At 37.7% G+C, this 21147-nt stretch overlaps 1 long non-coding RNA gene across 1 annotated transcript in view; it reads left to right on the forward strand.

The window, feature by feature from the left end:
- LOC107840841 overlaps nt 1–20852 on the forward strand; it is a 46555-nt gene extending 25703 nt beyond the window's left edge. The window contains exon 3 of the long non-coding RNA XR_007053693.1: nt 20680–20852. This is a non-coding gene — a long non-coding RNA (uncharacterized LOC107840841). The remainder of the gene's footprint in view (nt 1–20679) is intronic.
- The last annotated feature ends 295 nt before the right edge of the window (nt 20853–21147 follow it).

Here is a 21147-nt window from a genome sequence, read left to right on the forward strand (position 1 = left end):
ATGTTGTATTCTCTTGATCCACTGTATTGCTTATTATGGAATGTCTGGTGGGATAAGGTTGGCAGACCCTTGTGTCTGGGATTTAGGTACATGGATGGAACTTATCCCTTGTGGGTCATGGCTAGAAGGTAGTTATGATACCCATAACGTGTATGTATATGGTTAAAGTGAGTTTTGATAGTTTTATGAGTGAATAGGGGAATATATTCATAGATGCTTGCTATTGCTTAAGTTACTTGATTTGGTTAGACTGAACTTGACTTGGTTATAAGCATATTTACATTGCCCTTTGTTTTGGACTCATGTACCTTCCTTTAACTTTTGGGGTTGTTTCCCCTTCTTGACATTCGTAGTATATTTTGGTACACTGACTTTTGAATTCTATGGGTGCTAGTTTAGTATTTTGTTTCATCACTTTCTTTAAGTTGGTTAGATTGATTGATTCTTAAACTATTAATAGATCAGTTTTAATAACTTATCTAAATATTGATTAATGCTTCTAGGGTTATTGGTTCTCCCACCAAATGAGTAGTATATGTGCCACTCACGACGTGTTTAGGTTGTGACAAAGTTGGTATCAAAATCTAGATTTATCAATCTCGTTGAACAAAAATGGGTCCAATAGAGTCTCTCTGAACGGTATGGAGATATCTATACTTTTCTTAAGGAGATTCTAAGACTTCAAGAAATTTGGCATTCTTACTTCTTCGTGCTATAACTTGATTCCAATTTATATCTTAATCCAAATTAGTACTTAATATTCTTTACTCTTTTGTCCATAGATGATAAATACTAGGATAAGCAGAACCCGATCAACAACTCCTACACCCATCGCTCTAGCTACGGAGACAGTTGTAAGATAGAGAAAATAAGTAAGATGTTGGGTAAGGATGGTATGAACCACACCCACCAGGGGTGGAGCTCAAGAAGTAGCTGTCCTAGATCATGAAAAGTTTGGATTGTCTTCCCTACCTCAGGACCATATTGATAAAAAGAAAGCAGTAGAGGAGAGAGAAATAGAGCTAGAGGTTGTTGTACCAACTGGGGTTGTAGACTTATGTCTCAAGCATGCTGAGGTTGATCAACAATTTTTAGATTTTTTGAGTGGGTTGGATGAAACTAGATCTACCCTACCCTGTTAGTTTTTCATGTTCTATTGCTTACCCTACTGTTTCTATGGCACCTAGGATGGATGAGGCTTCAGGGACTAGTGCTTTTCCTCATGCTATTTTGGGTTCTGTGATGATTGGTATGGAACATGATCTATTTACTAAGTTCATAAAGATCAAGACTAATATAATCTAGGGTATTGAGTGTAAGGATTCTTTTGAGTGCATTATTGAGTGCTATGAAAAGTTGTATAGGAAGGGCATTGTTCAGCAACATGGAGTTGAGTTTATGACCTTTCTGATGGAAAAGGATTCTAAGTAGTGGTGGAGGTCGTATGTATAATATCGATCATCGGTGTTCCCTTCCTTGACTTGGTAACACTTTCATGCTTTATTCTTAGAAAAATATATGCTTGTACCCTCCGTGATCATAAGAAGGATGAGTTTTGGTATTGGAGCAGGTGACATGTTCATATAAGCCTATGAGGATAATTTTTATGCCTTGTCTCACTTTGATACACAGTTGTTGACTTCTGAGGAGGAGAGGATCTGGCGTTATGTGCAAGGTTTGAATTACGGTCTTCATCTTTTGCTTGTACATATAAGTTCTACATGGAAAAGCTTAATGAAGTGCCCAATTATGTGAAGAAGTTGGAGAGGGTTATGCAAGCGGGTTGGGATAAGATGTTATCCAAAAAATCCCTCCATGTAGTGAATTTTTGTAGGTACATTCTAAGGATGACATTCAGTAGGCCTGTGTAGCTTGCTCGATTTAGTCAACCATTCTAGCCACTATTGTGGTTCCAGCTAAGGTATCTTCTCGGTAGGTTGCTAGGGGCTAAAAGGTTTCTTATTTTTCTACCAATCGATCCACTCTTGAGTGGGGATGCTACTATTATGGTGTTCTTGGTCATTTTAAGAGGGAGTGTCCCTTTAGATAAGCACAACATTACACTCAAGCTATAGTTCCAGTAGGTAGATGGGAAGAGGTAATGGTAGGGGTCATCCATAGAGTGGATAGAGAAATTAAGTAGGTGGTAGGGGTGGTCGAGGTAATAGTGGAGATGGGGGAGGAGAACAGCCGAGAAGGATGTTAGCTCAAATTGATGACCGAGCTCATTACTACACATTTTCAAAAAAGATTGATGTTGAGGTTTCTAATGCAGTGATCATAGGTATTATTTCTTGTAACGCCACAAGATTACACTCTGGACGTCACACGGTGCTTACGACCCCAAAGGACCACAAGCCAACCCATGACTGGTACCTGCTGTGAGCACTAAATATAATACTGGAATATATATGCAGAAAAAATCTGAAAATGCCATAAGGTTCTCAAAATACTAAAATAATAACTGAGTATAACTGATAATAACATCTGAAAACTTAATAACTGACTGTGCTAGTCTGAAAGCCTCTAACTGTTTGAGTATGGATTTGATGTGACAAAACCCTAACTAATTCAGAATAAAATAACTACTGAACTGCTGGAAAATAAAATAGATAAACTTTGTCCTCAAAATGTGAGGATTCACTGCTATAACTGATGCTGATAGCCTCAGCTACTAAGTTCGATCAGGAACCTGAGCATTCAAAACTATGATATGAGACATCATAGCGCAAAAGAGAGAGTATGCGTCAGTACGTGGAATGTACTAGTATGCTAAGTGAGGTAAGACTGATATACATGGGTTCATATGTATGAGATGATAATGGAATGAATGAACATCATAAAGTAACTGGATGAGAGTACATACAAATCTGTAACTACTGAACATATTGAACATGCAATACTGTACATATATGTATACATTGTGTATCTAATATTATACTGAAACTGAGTACTGAATTCAGATGGTTGAGTAACTGATAACTGATAGCCATGAACCTGTAGAACCAACTAAATTTTTTACTGAATACTAAGACTGAAATTGTAATTGTGGGAGCGTTCATCTAACCCACATACCCCGATATAGACTAATTTGGGGTACAACCTGTGACCCTAGTTGGAAGGGTGCTAGCACCCTTTCACAAAATACTAACAATGTTGTGTCAACCCTAATCTTGCAGGAAGACTCATGAAATATATATATATATATATATATATATATATATATATATATATATATATATATATATGATGGCATCAACCCTAGTCTGGAAGGAGGACAACTCACGCTATGCTGGCTATGTAGTTCTATAACTCAGGGATTGCTACTAAGGGTCAAACCCTAACTGGCAGGAATGACCCTATCCTTAGGTTTTCTTGGTGTTGAATCCTACTCCCAACTGAATGACTCTAATTACTAAATTGTACTAAGCTTGACTGAACTGACCCTGATTTTGTTGACTGACTAAACTGGACTGAGTTCACTGAGTTTTGTTAACTGATTGAGTATTATTGTTCTTTACCTTTACTGGGACTATTCTATAACTATTGCAACTAAATAAACATCTAGATTTCGGGTAATAAATACCCACAGGACTTGATAGCATAATTGATAAACTCATATCACAACTTTAACAACACAACAATAGATTACTATGCATAATTTACTCATATGAACATTTTATCAAACACTTGGGGAGCATGATTGCTACACATGAAAACTAACCATATAGGGTATCATAACTACAACATGCAACTTGCATATTCAAGGATTTTGACATGAGAGATTCATAATCCAACACACATGCTAACTTAATTTCGTGGAACTCATAAAAGATCTTAACGTGAAACCCATACAACAACACAAACATGAACATAATTCAATTCATAACATGGGATCATAATTCAAGTTTTAAAAAAGGTTCTTGAACTCCAAGGATGGAAGGAAACCCAAGGATGAATACCTAACATCCCTTGGTTGTTGATTTCATGAGAGGTGTTGGCTATTTCTTAAAGCTTGGACTTCAATTTGATGAAACTAAGGTTTGTTCTTGAGAGGATGAAGGTGAATAATGATGTATCTATGTTATTTGGGGCTGAAATTATGTGTTTTGGATGGTTTTGATATGAGACAAAAGATCTTAATGCCCTCTAATATGCGGAATCAAAAGCTAAAAAATTTAGTAGCGTGCTATGGAGCGTTCGTCGCATGCTCTGGAGCTATGTAATGGAGCGTGCGTCGCATGTTCTATCACATTCTCCCTAGGGGTGGACTGGATCATGCGTCCCGATCATGCGTCCCACACTATTCGCACTCAGCCACTGTTTTGGACTTCCAAACATGCCTTTACGCTTGCCCAAAAATTTCAAAACTCACCCAAGAAGGCCTATTGACATCCCTGATCATGAATCAACTTAAAAATTGACATTCTAAGATCATAAGGATAAAAAATAAGGTCATCCAATTACAAAGTCTAAATGATTCTAAGTCTTAACACTTAGCTGAATTTTCTAAGTTTGGAACCCTTATTACAAACTATATGGGACTGAATTGAACTAGAACTTTTTACGAAGTCTTACATTTCTATATGCGACTGGGTTGCTTCTATTTTATTTGATCTGGGGTATAATTTTTTTTATGTATATATTTAGTTCACGGCGGGTCTGAATCTAGTTTGTAATATACTTGAGTATCCTTTTTATGTGTCTAGTCTGGTTGGTGAGTCTGTGTTAGTAACACACGTCTATTATACTTATTTTGTGTTGTTTGTGGATTTCCAGACTTAGGTAGACTTGATTATTCTGGATATGTTGGTCTTTGATGTAATTTTGGGTATGACCTGATTATATCTATAGCATGTTGTCTTAAATTGTAATACCAAGACATTGACTCTAGCAATGCTGGGAATGGATAACTTAGAGTGGAAGGTAGTGTATAAGGCCAAACCAATAAAAATTATATCATTTGTCCAGGACAAAATGTTGATATGAAATGGGTGGTCAACATTTTTAGCTCATAATTGGGTTGAAAAGGAACATAGTGGATTATGTGTCCAAGTGGACACAATTGTCAGCAGGTGAAGTATGAACACTAAAGGCCTACGGGTTTCTTTAGAGGATGCCTAAACCTATGTGGAAATGAGAGCATATTTCTATAGATTTCATGGTGGATCTTAGACTTCGAAAAAATATAATTTCATTTGGGTGATAGGGATAAATTGATGAAATAAACCAATTTCTTGCTAGTTTGAGTAGACAAAAGTTCTCATTAATTAGCTAAGATCTATGTCAAGAAGATTATGAAGCTTCATGGGTTGCCCTTTACTATCCCATCTGATAAGTACACAAAGTACACTTTCAAATTTTATGAAAAGTTTCATGAAGAGTGGCATAAGCTTATATTTTGATAGCTTTTCAGACTAATGGAAATCAAAGGGGATGATTCAAGTGCTAGAGAACATGTTGAAGGCATATGAGATTGACTTTGGCAATCATTAGGACCAGTTTCTTTCATTGTGTGAGTTCTCGTGCAACAATAGCGACAACTTCGACATTAATATGGCACCATTTGAGGCACTCCATGGTGGAGATATAGGTCACCTATTGGGTGGTTTGAGACTGGGATGTTAAACCTTTGGTCATCGGCTTGGTGAAGGAGGCTTAAGTAAAAGTAAGGTTCATTCAGACCAAGTTCTTGGCTACTCAAAGTAGGTATAATAAGTATGTGGATCACAAGGTAATGTATATTGATACGATTCAAGCTACGAGAATGAGAATCTAACTATGGAAAATGAAAGATAAAAGATAGATTGATAAGGATAGAAAGATAGACACAAAGAAGACAAGAGAATTAAGAATTAAAGAGTATATTGAACTCAAAACCCCCTAATTCAATTACCAATAAGCACCAATCTCTTACGTTGACTGCAGGGAAATCAAAATGCCCTTACAACCATAGTTTCTAAACAAAATGCAATGTAAACTTTTCAAAGACCGTAAACATTCTCTCAAGAGTATTCATCTTGAATAAACATCTAAAAACTAAGAAGTATTAACCTAAGATAGATAGTATTTATAGCCTTGGGATATTTAGTACATAAGTGGGACAAAAAAGTTACCTAAATTAACCAAAAACTCAATTCTGTCCGCTTTGGCATCTACTTAAGTAAATGGGGCGCACCTTGGGAGTGGATGCTACTGTTTTGATCTTCTCAATAAGGTCAGGTACACCCTAGGCTCACCTGAGGTGCAGGCCTCCTAAAAGAGGCTTTCTAGCCCCATTTCACACTCCTTTCACCCCTTCAAGGCCATTTGGTCCTTATTATATGATTTGGGCACTCTAAAACACTCCTTAAATTGTATATAGATGGCTTGGAACATATCTAACTTCTTCAATATCATAGGTGTGTTTGTAGTCATCGAGTTTGCTTCTTTGTTGAGGTCTTGTCTCCTGAATCCAGGTTATCCTCCACACATGGTGTTAGGATCTTGAGATCTTTAAAATAGTTCTCCAAACATATCCTTGCTTCCTATATATGACCATGTCCTGGATACCTTCATATGGGCCTTGAATTATAGTCCTTGAAAGCTTGATCCCAATTTGTCTTGTATCATTCTCTCCTTTTTTAAAAGGATTCGACTTTGAATCTAAACCATGCAAAACCATAGGGGTAACAAGCAAAGACAATATCCTTATGGCATGTGATTTAGGATTATCTATAACAAACTATTCACCAATCCAAGAAGGAACATATCTAACATATAACTATCAAAATGGTGAATTAAGGGCATGTAGCCCCATAAGATAAGAACTACATGGCCACTCAAGATACCTAGACAACGGGGAGAGATAAAGCAACCACGGTAATCAATCAATCACTCATGAAGACTCATATTGGTTCCATGTCTCAATAAGCACATAGCCCCTTTAAAACACTCGTCTTTGTTGGAGATCTTTCCCTTGCATAATATTGGTTCATCAAGTGGACTGTGAATCCCAAAGAATGACTTTTCATCATTGGTAAGTATACAACATCCTCATTCAAACCTTGCTTGTCATATTGACCAAACACCAAGTCCGGTGAATAATAATCACCATATTTAAATTTTTCACTAGGGTCAAATGAATAGAGTGGACATAGACATGGGTCTAGATAACACTTATATTCCCCAAAGGTATCTCCAAAACAAAAGGATATACTCTCCACACTATCATATGCATCATCAAAAGCAAAAAGAGAGTAATTAAATATGTCACGTAAATTGAATACATCTATGGTATTCTTAAGAGCATGTTCACTTTGATGCCTAAGAATATTATCTAGGGTATTCTCAAGAATTGGAACACTCAAAGAAGAATAGACAATTGATATACAAAGATCGACTTTTAAACCTTCACATCTTTATCCCCTTAAGTGTACTCCTATATTCTAAGAAGAGATTTCCATATTTAGGAGGAATGTGATCATCACACCATAGTGGTTGTTAAATAAAGTATAGTCCTCAAGATGAGCTACATCACCATCATGATCCACACCACTAGGTAATTCACTAGGAGTGACTTCATCATCTTCAAACAAGATATTATACTGAAAAAGAGAAAGACCAATCCATGAAGTGGAATTACAACATGTAAGTTCACTCTCAAAAAGATAACTATCAAGTTTCAAAGAAGTTTCAAACACAAAGTCATCCTATGAGCCAAACAAATAATAGGGTCTTCATCAAGCGGTATGCTCAAAGGATTACTCCTATTTAATTGACCAATATTCTCAACATCATCACTCACTTGAGGTTCAATAATCACATAACAAACATCCTTAAGTTATGGATGAGTTTCACAAACAAGTTGATCAATACAATTTCAACAAGCCAATGTACTATCATTCAACAAAATGGCTTCAACACTAGGTGGACTCAAATTGATCTTACGAGAAGAGTCAATTTGGTCATCAATAGAATCAACTAGTGTATCCATACTCTCAATATTTACATCATAAACAAGAGGTAAAGAATAATTAGAATCACATGTAGGAAAGTTATCACTCACACTTAATTGGCTACTATCCTTATAATGATCATTCATATTTACTAAAGTGGAAGAGTAGATAGGTTACCTTGATGCCCTTGAGAAGTTTCTTCTTTATCTTGGGATAAAATTGCCATCAAAGTGTTGGAACATGCATCAAGCCATCCATTGATGGAGTCCAATAATGTGTCTCTTGGTTAAATCAATTAGCACTTTATCAAAGAATCACTTCTCTTTGGGTGTTGGTTCTCCTTCATTATCAATCTTCGTACCTACACAAGTGTCCTTATTAAGAGAAGGGCGGAAAAAGTTAGATTATATTTGTGGTAACCCCCCCACTTCACTCCTCTCAAAATCTTATTTTTCCACTCTTGGGTTACCGCATTGCACTCCCTTAATCCTCTTAATATTTTGTCTCTCATTTTTTTTAGACTTGGAGTAAGTGTCACATTTCCTTGAAACTTGGGATGGGTAGGAGAAAAGAGATGGTTTCCCCATTGGTCCATTAAAATCTTAAGCTAATTTTGCTTATTTGGAATCTTATGTTGGGAGAAACAATTGTCACCCAAGCATAGGTGTCAAAATTCCAAGGGAATATGTCATACCAAACCTCCTTATAGTACCTACCTCGGGTGAAAGAAACTTTCACTTACTCGGAAACTCTATATCATTCAACGAAGTATGGTAAAAGAAAGGTCTCTTGAGGTATCCTTATATAGTCCACCATAGAAGGAGTGATGTACTTTGTATAACACTAATCATCAAAGACAAGAGTACATATCGGAACTCCATAAATTTCTACCCTTTCTGAGCGAACTTGTCTTCTTGGATCAAAATTATAAAGCTTCATATACCCCTTTGGTATATAGATGTATCTCACCAACTCTTTCAAGGAACTTCATGTTTGAATGTTCTTTTCTAAAATTTCCCACCTCAATGACGTTGGACCTTAACTATAATTAAGGTTAAATGTATCTTGTACGACTTTGCTTATATTATAATCCTTGAAGATCCCTTCACATTGCCATTCTCAATCAAGATAAGCTTTGGGATCACGCTCTTCTTTAAATATAGGAAGAGTGTGAAGATCATGACTCCTACTATATCCTCCAAATCTACTTTGGCTCCTATTTCCAAACATTTGGGCACTAGAACAAGAAGGATAGGATGTAGTATCTTTAGGATTTGGAAATGCACACTCTTTTCTTCCCTTGGGATGACTTCTACTATAGGTAGTATAACCACTCACAAAAATTTTACTTTGGTAAGAAGTACCATAAGATAAAGAACATGAATCTCCATAACTCACATGTGCACGCTCATCATAACTCTTATAAAGTGCATAAGAAAGAAGGTTATACCTTTCATCATCTTCATGATCGAAGTGGGAATTGTAATACCTCTTTTACGCCCCTTCTTCCTCATAAGAACCATCATAAGGCTCTTTATCATCTCCATACTCTCTATAGGAATTAGGGTAATTATTTATCTCATATTCTCCTTTGGAATAGTAGCCCTCATTCTCACACCTCTCTTGATCATGGCTATATTCATACTCTCCGTAATCTCCATCTTTATCATAGACATACACTTTCTTACTACAATCATAGTCTCCTATGTCATTGTCACATGTATATGAGGCTACCAAAGACATACTTTCTTACAACTCCTTGTGACTTTACACAAATAAAAAAACAAGATTAGTAGTAAAAGCTCATTTCCAATACTCGTAAGATTCTCACCTTTGTAGACCTTATAACTGGATTAGCAAATGTTGAAAATTATTTATACTTTGATAGTACATAAGGTGTTAATCTCTACTTATGGCCGGAATAGATTCTTTTTTTAAAGACTCAAAGTAATTAAAACTACTTACAAACTTGAATCAAGAAGTTACGACAAAGTAAAAGCTAGAAGAGCAAAAAAGAAATAGGACGAAGAAAGAAAACAAACTCAAGCACTAATCACAACTAAGTAGGTTGATTACTAGTTGCTAATTAGCATTTACAATCAAAGAAAAGATGAATAAGAATCAATAAATAAAACTATATGAATCAAACTTGAGAATAAAGGGAATTAAGAGTCTTTGAAATGTGTTTTTGGATCCACCATAATAGCTTGGTCTCACTAAACGCATGTAAAAAGCAAGAGGGCTTTTTTTACCAACTTGAGTAGTTCCAACACATCTTAGCAATAGATTAGGCACATAAGGCACTGATTTGAGCTACTTTTGGACTACTGTAATAGCTTAGGGCAAATCCAAGGCAGCTTGAGCTCAGGTAAGCTGGTCGGCTTGCACAAAGAGCCGAGATGTACTTTTTATGATTCCTTTTTGTCCTCTTCTCTTAGAATATTCTTTTGGATCTTTAAAGGTTCTTTGTACTAATACTTTTGCACACCTTTTTGTTCTCTTTTTAGGTCAAACACCCACTCTTTGTTGAAAATCCAACATGAATATATGAATATTTCCAAGAACACAAGAAGACATCTTTCCCCTTTTGAACTTGTCCTCCAAACTCACTTTAGCACTTAAACTTTAGTTCTATTTATTTACCCCCCCTAACATCTTTAAAGTATATTTTTTTCACCCCTCAAAACTGAATACCACTCTCACAACGGAGAGTGGGTTACACACGCGTCATGTCAGTGCCAAATTAGTGCCACATCAGTGCCAGGTCATTGCCACATAAGAAATAGGATTTTTTTTAAAAAATCCCACACACATACTTTTTTATGTATTTTTGTTTTAAAAAGCAAAAAATAAATATTTACTATATGTATTTATATATAATATATAATATATATATGTACAATTTTAATATATATATAAACACTAAATAATATATATATAAATAATATATATATATATATTAAATAAAAAATTCCCCCACCCCCACCCCATTTTCATTTAAATAATGTATATTTTATATAATTATTTTTATTTTAAAAATAAAAAATATACATTTACTATATATATATGTGTGTGTGTGTGTCTGTGTATATATTAGAAATTCAACTCACCCCAACCTCTTTCTCCATTCTACCCCCCCTCCCGTTCTTCCTCTCTTCCAGCCCCCGTCCCCCCCTCCTGCGATTCTTCCCTTCCAGCCCCCTACCTGTAATACCCATGTTTTTTCTTAGCTTGAAAATCATCTCAAGGATGTTGGGATTTAATTTGAAATAAGGATTAATTCTTATACACGTGGTATTTCCATAATTTTCACTTCCTATCACATGAGAAATTGAATAAGCTTTCCATCGATATATAATTCGCCCAAATCCGACATTCGGGTGAAGAGTTAGGGCCTTTTTAGTGAGACAGTGTCTGACATGAGTCTTCAGCGCGTCGCGGGGGTAGCTCAAATAGCAATTGTCAAATTATAATATTGCTCCGCGATATTGGTACTTCATTCCATGGTTCCAGGTCTCAAATAGGAGGGGAAATGCGATGGCTCCGCATCGCGCCATCCCTCAATTTCCCAATTGTCAATATCCAGTGACACGACGCGATAATGCCACATCGTGCCAAGGGCCCAATTTGGAAAATTTTTTGAGAACTTAATGATATGTCCAGGGTTAAAAGGGTTAATTTACTCACCCTATATAAACCTTATAACACGAGATTTAAGCCCTAATTCAGCAACTTACACTCAATTTCTCTCAAAAACTCTCAAGAACAAGCATAGGGTTCAATTGGGGGTTTCAAGTTCCAAGCTAATTCAACCGTAAATTCTATGGATTCTTAATCTAAGGTATGCGTAGTGTTCATCAACGGATCCCTTTCGTGCATGGAGTTCAAGAATCAATCCTTAAATACTAAATTATGTTTGTTCGTGGTGATATAATCATACTCATGTTGCTGTTTGCTATTTGTGCTATGGAATAGTATTTTGATTGTATTTCATGAATGTTGTGATCATGTTAGTTGGAACCCATGAATTGGGTGGTTTAATATAGTGCAAATTTATGAAATACACCTATTCCTTAAAGAGTGGATGCAAGGTGTTTGATAAAATGCCTAAGAAACTAGAAATCATGCAATATAGCTAAATTGTGACTAAGTGAAAGATTCATGATATGTCCCCATGTTCCAATGACTTTCATGTCAATATTGTGTCTTGTAAATATTGTTGGATTGTTCATGAACTAGTCTTATGAAATTATGCTATGCTTACTTGCAAGTCCTACTTATGTACAAGATGTATGATAACCATGTAATTCATGAAATTCCCCAAGTTATGATATTTGGATTGTTGATGTTGATCACGTACTCAAGTCAGTCATGTGTGTCAGTTTCCTTCTATCGAGTCCTAGGGGTATTCGTGCCCAAAAAATATAGCTATGTGCCTAGAGCCATGTCATGTTGTCACGATCATCTCAGTTAAGCCATAATCTATAGAACTCAGTCAGTCATGTGACTCAGGAAACCTCAAAAACCTCATGATCTCAGTTAGCTCTCGGATAGTAGTACTATTCCGTCAGTCAAAAGAAGTCAGTTAATCAGTCCATGTACAATCCGTTAAATCATGTTCAGTCTCTTCAGGTGGGAGTAGAAATTAGCACCGAGTGAACCCAAGGATGGGAACTTACCTTCCAGTTTAGGGTGTGATTCTTAGCAGTCATCCTTGTGTTTCAGAACTATGTAGCCAGCATAGGTTGAGACATCTTAACCTGTCAGATTAGGGTTGATGAGGTTTCTTAACCTATCAATTTAGGGTTCCCACTTTTCTCATTTGAGTACCTACCAGATAAGGGTCGCTCATAACTGTCCTTACCAGTGGCGCGGTATTGACACCCCTCCAGTCGGAGTAGAGATTGGACCCCAACTTTGCTATATGCGTTATTGGGACATATCGGTTAAACAACTACCTTCCACAGTTTTAGACTCAGTCTCAGTAAAAGAACTCAAATAGTTCTTCAGATATCAGTCTACCAGGACTGTTAGATAAAGTCAAATTCAGTTACAGTATGGAACTCAAATAGTTCCACCAATTTAAGACTGTCAGACACAGTCGCCCATGCTATCAGAACTACAGTTTCAGTCATGTCAGTTATTAGTAATCCATGTATTACCGTACAAATCTAGATATTATGTAATACGATCTCAGTTACTATGTATGTATGTTTGTACTCTTATGTTCATACCAGTCAGTTAGTTAGCATTGTTCATGCATGTAAACCCTTTACATTTAGCCTACCTCACTCGTATACTCAGTACTCTAGTTGTACTGACGCATTTGCGCTATGGTACTTTCTTTTCATGTTACACCATAGGTTTCGAAACACGAGTTCCAGGTCAACAGTAGCATTTCAGTTGTAGAATTGCAGTGAGTCCTCATCCATTCGAGGATGATATTATTTTATTTTATTTATTATTTTAGCTCAGTTTTGCTAGACCGAGTTGTTTGGAGACATGTTCCTTCAACTCCTTATTCAGACAGTATTTAGAGGCTTTCAGATTTAGTTCAGATTTGATTCAGTTTTCAGTTGTTTTGGGTATCTTTCACCCATATGGATATTATGTTTTGACAGATTCTTTATTTAGTTGAACCTTATGGCATACATATTCATGTTTTTTGCATTATTACATTATATATATTGCAGTGTACAGGTACAGATATTAGTCATGGGTTAGCTTGTTGTTCTTCGGGGTCATAAGCACCGTGTAGCATTCCGATTCTAAAAAATTGGGGCATTACAAACTTGGTATCAGAGCCTATGGTTCAATAGATTCCTAGGAAGTCTAAAAACCACATCTAGTAGAATCTTGTGCATGGGTGTGTTATGTGCCACATTTATGTGCAAGAGGCTATGAGATATTTTAGGAACAGTTTCCTCTCTCTCGGTATTCGTGTTGTGCTAGTGATCATAATATCAAGTTAAACTCTTAGTATAGTTCATTTTTCTCTCTATTTTAGAATATGCCTCCAAAGAGAAGAAACCAGCCAGCTCCCCTACCCGAAGATCCTTTGGGCGAGCATATCTTTTATGCGGAGTTTAGGGCCGAGTTTACAATACTTGCTCAGTTTGTGGCTGCCCAAAATGAATGGACACCAGTTATTTCGGCCAATCCAGTGGTCAACTCAGCCACAGCTAGGATTCGGGACTTCGCCCGAATGACCCCTCCATCTTTCTTCAGGTCTGTCTGATGAAGACCCTCAGGAGTTCATTGACCAAGTCTAGAAGGTCATTGATATCATGGGAGTAACTTCTGTTGAGAGTGCTGAGTTAGTAGCATACCAGTTGTAAGATGTGGCTCATACTTGGTACAAATAGTAGAAGTTTGAGAGGGTAGAGGATGCAGGTCCTATAGAGTGGGAGGAATTTGTCACGACTTTCTTAGACAAATTCTTTCCCCAGGAGCTGAAGGAGGCAAAATTTCTTGATTTCATCAACCTCAGACAGAGAAATATGATGGTTAAAGAGTATTCTCTTAGATTTACTCAGTTATCCAGATATGCCCCTCATATGGTTGCAGACAACAGGGCTAAGATAAGCAAGTACGTGTCAGGAGTGAATGATAGAGTGGTAAATAAGTGTAGGTCTACGATGCTTAACAGTGATATGACTTTAGCTAGGCTCATGACCCATGCTCAGCAAATAGAGGAGCAGAAGATTAGGACTAGGGAGAGGCAGAGCAAGAGAGACCCAAATCAGAAGGAGGAAACCATTCACAGTTTCATCCTAAGCCAGCAGTTTCAGCTCCTTGCTCCGCTTGTGCCCCAGTGCTGAAATTCAAAGATGGAAATAGAGACCGAACACCAGCCTCTAAGTCTCAGGGCAGTGTCAGTAGTGCCCAAACTAATCCCCTGTCTCAAACTTGTGGTAAGAACCACAAAGGTACATGTAGAGCTGGTAGCAATATTTATTTTGGTTGTGGCAAGCTAGGCCATAGGATTAGAGAGTGTCCACAGTCAGGTCTACAGGGTCAGCAGAATCATTCCATATCCCAGTCTGATCGCCTAAATCAGTAGGGTGCCACTTCTAATTCTACTAGTGAGTAACGCCCAAACAGAATCTATGCTCTTCAGACTCGACAGGATCAGGAAAATTTTCCTGATGTCGTTACTGGTACATTACAGATTTTTCATGTTCATGTTTATGCTTTGCTAGATCCAGGTGCATCCTTGTCTTTTGTTACTCTATACATAGCAGGCGATTTTAAAATCAGTCCCAAAATCTTAGCAGAACCCTTTTCCATCTCTACCCCAGTGGGTAAAACCATCATAGCTCGATGGGTATACAAGAACTGTCCGATTATGATATTTTAAAAATCCACATCATCATATTTAGTTGAGTTATAGATGACTTATTTTGATGTCATTCATGACATGGATTGGCTTTATTCCTGCTATACCACAGTCGACTGCAAAAATAGGATAGTTCAGTTTCAGTTCCCGAATGAGCCCGTCCTAGAGTAGAAGGGTAATACTTCATGTTTTAGGGGTCAACCTTTTTCCTACCTTCAGGCAAGGAAAATAATTTCTAAGGGATGTGTTTATCATCTCGTTTATGTTAAAGACTCTGGTTTCGAATATCCTAGCTTTGAATCACTTCTAGTGGTTAATAAATATTCAGATGTCTTTCCCAAAGATCTTCCAGGCATTCCTCCTAAAAGGGAAATAGACTTCGGCATTGACCTTATTCCAGAGACTTAGCCTATTTCTATTCTGCTATATAGAATGGCACCACCAGAACTCAAAGAATTAAAAGATCAGTTGAAGGATCTCTTAGATAAGGGATTCATCAGGCCCAGTGTGTCCCCATGGGGTGCACCAATTTTATTTGTGCGCAAGAAAGACGGTTCTCTCAGGATGTGTATCGATTACCGTCAGCTCAACAAAGTTATGGTCAAGAACAAGTATCCTCTTCCCAGAATAGATGACTTGTTTGACCAACTTCAGGGTGCCTATTATTTCTGCAAGATAGACCTCAGATCAGGCTATCATCAGCTCAGAGTTAGAGAATACGACATCTCGAAGATGGCTTTCTGTACTCGATATGGTCACTTTGAATTTCTAGTTATGTTCTGTGGTCTTACCAATGCTCCAACCGCTTTCATGGACTTGATGAACCATGTGTTCAAGCAGTACTTAGACATGTTTGTCATAGTCTTCATAGATGATATCTTGGTCAATTCCCGCCTGGTCAATTCCCACACAGAGCGCGATCATTCAGACCATCTCATAATTATTCTTCAGACTCTCAGAGATTACCAGCTATTCGCCAAATTCAGTATGTATGAGTTTTGTCTAAGGTCAGTAGCATTCCTTGGCTATATTATTTACGATGATGGCATTAAAGTAGATCCTTAAAAGATCGAAGCGGTAAGAAACTGGCCTTGTTCTATCTCTCCATCAGTTATTAGGAGTTTCTTGGGTTTGGTAGGCTATTATAGGCGATTTGTTGAGGGGTTTTATTATATTGCATCCCCCATGTCCATATTGACTTAGAAGAAGGTCAATTTTCAGTGGTCAGATTCATGCAAGAAGAGTTTTTAGGAATTGAAGACTCGACTCACCTCAGACCCAGTTCTAGCTCTTCTACATAGTTCAGATGGGTTCATAGTATATTGTGATGCATCCAAAGTGGGATTAGGTTGTGTCCTCATACAGCATGGTAAGGTCATAGCCTACACCTCCAGGCAGTTAAATCCCCATGAGAAGAATTATCCTACTCATGATCTTGAGTTAGCAGCCGTAGTATTTTCCTTAAAGATTTGGAGGCATTATCTATACGGAGTTCATGTAGATGTCTTCACAGACCATAAGAGTCTCTAATATGTTCTCTCTCAAAAAGATCTCAATCTTCGTCAGAGAAGGTGGTTAGAGCTCTTGAAAGATTATGACATGAGTGTCCTTTACTATCTGGGCATGGCCAACGTTGTGGACGACACACTTAGTAGACTCTTCATGGGTAGTGTTTCTCATGTTGAGGATGGAAAGAAGAAGATAGCTCAGGAAATCCATCAGCTTGCTAGACTAGGTGTTCCCTTAGTCGATTCTTTAGAAGGTGGTGTATGTGTTTAGGATAGTTCAGAGTCATCTCTAGTTTCCGAGGTGGAAGAAAAGCAAGACAGGGATCCTAGCCTTATCAAGCTGAAAGATTCAGTTCAGAATTAGAAGTTAGAGGTTTTCTCCCAAGGGGGAGATGGTGTTCTTCGTTGTCAGGGTCGTCTATGTGTTCCAAGTGTAGATGACTTGAGGCAGCAAATTATTATAGTAGCGCATGGTGCACGATACTCTATTCATCCAGGGGACACTAAGATGTACCGCGACTTGCGGGAGATCTATTGGTAGAGTGGGATGAAGAGAGATATTGTAGAGTTTTTGGCTAAGTATTCTACATATCAGTAGGTTAATATAGAGCATCAAAAACCTAGTGGATCCATGCAGGAGTTCACCATTCCTACTTGGAAGTGGGAAGAAGTGAACATGGATTTCGTGATAGGTTTGCTTCGAACTCGTCATCAGCACGATTCAGTTTGGGTCACTGTAGACAGAATGACTAAGTCATCTCATTTTCTCCCAGTTCGAACCTCTTATTTATCTGAGGATTATGCTAAACTCTATATCAGGGAGTTGGCCAGATTACACAGTGTTCCATTATCTATCATCTAAGATAAAGGTATCCAGTTCACCTCTTGCTTCTGGAAAGCATTCCAAAAGGGTCTTGGTACCCAAGTTTATCTCATTACAACTTTTCATCCTCAAACAAATGGTCAAGCAGAAAGGACCATTTAGACTCTCGAAGATATGCTAAGGGCGTGAGCAATTGATTTCCCAGGAAGTTGGGATGACCAATTGCCTTTGATTGAGTTTACATACAACAATAGTTATAATTCCAGTATTCAGATGGCTCCATTAGAAGATCTCTATGGTAGGAGGTGTAGATCTCCAATCATTTGGTTTGAAGTTAGTGAGGCCTCAGTCATAGGTCCTGACTTGGTATTCGATGCGTTAGAGAAAGTCAATTGATCAGAGAGAGACTCCAGGCTGCTCAGAGCCGACAGAAGTCGTATGTAGATATTCATAGAAAAGATCTCGAGTTCAAGATTAACGATTATGTCTATCTAAATATCTCTCCCATGAAGGGAGTAAAGCGGTTCGAAAAGAAGGGAAAGATCAGTCCCCAATATATCAGCCCCTTCAAGATTCTCAGTCGCTTAGGCAAGGTAGCTTATGATCTTGAATTGCCTTCAGATCTAGCCTCAGTTCATCCAGTCTTTCATGTCTCTCTGCTCAAGAAGTGTATAGCTGATCCATCAGTCTTAGTCCTTATTCAGAGCATTGATGTTCAGGACAATCTCTCCTATGAGGAAATTACGGTCGAAATCTTAGACTACAAACTCGTAAACTGAGGAACAAAGAAGTCCCTCTAGTCAAAGTTCTTTGGCGAAATCAGTCCATAGAGGGAGCTACTTGGGAAACAGAAGCAGATATGCGTACCAAGTATCCTCACCTCTTTCCTGTCAACCAGAAAAATCCCAAGGTAATAGTTCTCCTTAAGCTTACTCAGTTTCATGATTAGTGTGCATCACTAACTTAGTATTCAGTCTTATGTTTATATTTCCACGATAATCTTGGTATCAAGTGACACCGTATACTTAGTCATGCATTTATGTATCAGATCAGTTATGTAGTTATGCATCAGACATGAATTCTTATTGTGAGAAAACTTAGTTCTTCAAAACTTTCAGTTATACATTCATGAGTCAGTTACATATGCATCAGATATGCATGTTCAGTCTGTTAGGTTCAGCTTGTCAGTTATGTCAGTCATGAGATCATGTTCCAGTTATTCATGTTCATTTTAGTGTTTCCCCTCTAAGTTTGTCTCATTCGAGGATGAATGTTCTCAAGGGGGAGATATTGTAATACCCGTGTTTTTTCTTATCTTGAAAATCATCTCAAGGATGTTGGAATTTGTTTTGAAATAAGGATTAATTCTTACACACGTGGTATTTCCATAATTTTAACTTCCTATCATGTGGAAAATTGAATAAGCTTTCGATCGATATATAATTCGCCCAAATCTGACACCCCGGTGAAGAGTTAGGGCCTTTTTAGTGAGACAGTGTCTGACCTGAGCCTTTAGCGCGTCGCGGGGGTAGCTCAAATAGTAATTGTCAAATTACAGTGTTACTCTGCGATACTGGCACTTCGCGCCATAGTTCCAAGTTTCAAATAGGGGGGGCAATGCAATGGTTCAGCATCGTGCCATCCCTCCATTTCCCAATCGTTAATTTCCAGTGACACGGCGCGATAACGCCGCGTCGTGCCAAGGGCCCAATCTGGGAAATTTTCTGAAAAATTAATGACGTGTCCAGGGTTAAAAAGGTTAATTTTCTCACCCTATATAAACCTTATAACACGAAATTTAATCTCTAATTCAGCAACTTACACTCAATTTCTCTCAAAAACTCTCAAGAACAAGCCTAGGGTTCAATTGGGGGTTTCAAGTTCCAAGCTAATTCAACCATAAATTCTACGAATTCTTAATATAAGGTATGCGTAGTGTCCATCCACAGGTCCCTTTCATCCGTGGAGTTCAAGAATCAATCTTTATGTACAAGATATATGATAACCATGTCCTTCATGAAATTCCCCAAGTTATGATATTATGGATTGTTGATGTTGATCACGTACTCAAGTCAGTCATGTGTGTCAGTTTACTTCTATCGAGTCCTGGGGGTATTCATACCCAAAAAATATAGCTGTGTGCCTAGAGCCATGTCATGTTGTCACGATAATCTCAGGTAAGCCATAATCTATAGAACTCAGTCAGTCATGTGACTCAGGAAACCTCAGAAACCTCATGATCTCAGTTAGCTCTTGGATAGTAGTACTATTCCATCATTCAACAGAAGTTAGTTAATCAGTCCATGTACAGTCCGTTAAATCATGTTCAGTCTCTTCAGATGGGAGTAGAAGTTAGCACCGAGTGAACCCAAGGATGGGAACTCACCTTCCAATTTAGGGTGTGATTCTTAGCAGTCATCCTTGTGTTCCAGAACTATGTAGCTAGCATAGGTTGAGTCATCGTGACCTATCAGATTAGGGTTGATGAGGTGACTTAACCTATCATTTTAGGGTTCCCACCGTTCTCATTTGAGTACCTACCAGATAAGGGTCACTCACAACTGTCCTTACCAGTGGCGCAGTATTGACACCCCTCCATTCGGAGTAGAGATTGGACCCCAACTTAGCTATATGCGTTATTGGAACATGTCGGTTAAACAACTACCTCCCACAGTTTCAGAATCAGTCTCAGTAAAAGAACTCAGACAGTTCTTCAGATATCAGTATACTAGTACTGTTAGATACAATCAAATTTAGTTACAGTACAGAACTCAGATAGTTCCACCAGATTCAAGACTGTCAGACAAAGTCGCCCATGTTATCAGAACTATAATTTCAGACATGTCAGTTATCAATAAACCATTTATTAGCATACAGATGTAGATATCACGTAATCACGATCTCATTTACTATGTATGTATGTTTGTACTCTTACATTCATATCAGTCAGTCAGTTAGCATTGTTCATGCATGTAAACCCTTTACATTTATCCTACCTCACTCGTATACTTAGTACTCTAGTTGTACTGACGCATTTTTGCTATGGTGCTTTCTTTTCATGTTACACCATAGGTTCCGAGACACGAGTTCCAGATCGGCAGTAGCTTTCCAGCTGCAGAATTGCAATGAGTCCTCATCTATTCAAGGAAGATATAGTTTATTTCATTTATTATTTAATCTCAGTTTTCCTCGACGGAGTTAGTTGGATACATGTTCCTTTAACTCCTTATTCAGACAGTATTTAGAGGCTTTCAGACTTAGTTCAGATTTGATTCAGTTTTTAGGTATTTTGGGTATCTTTCACCCATATGGATATTATGTTTTGACAGATTCTTTATTCAGTTAAACCTTATGGCCTACATGTTCATGTTTTTCGAATTATTATGTTATATATATTGCAGTGTACAGGTACATATATCAGTCATGGGTTAGCTTGTGGTCCTTCGGGGTCATAAGCATCGTGTAGCATTTTGGTTCAAAAAATTGAGGCGTTACACTACCCCACCCTACCCCACCAAACCCCCCATTCTTTCTCCCCTT

This window comes from Capsicum annuum, chromosome 1 (assembly GCF_002878395.1).
Source record: "Capsicum annuum cultivar UCD-10X-F1 chromosome 1, UCD10Xv1.1, whole genome shotgun sequence".
Classification (NCBI taxonomy): Eukaryota; Viridiplantae; Streptophyta; class Magnoliopsida; order Solanales; family Solanaceae; genus Capsicum; species Capsicum annuum.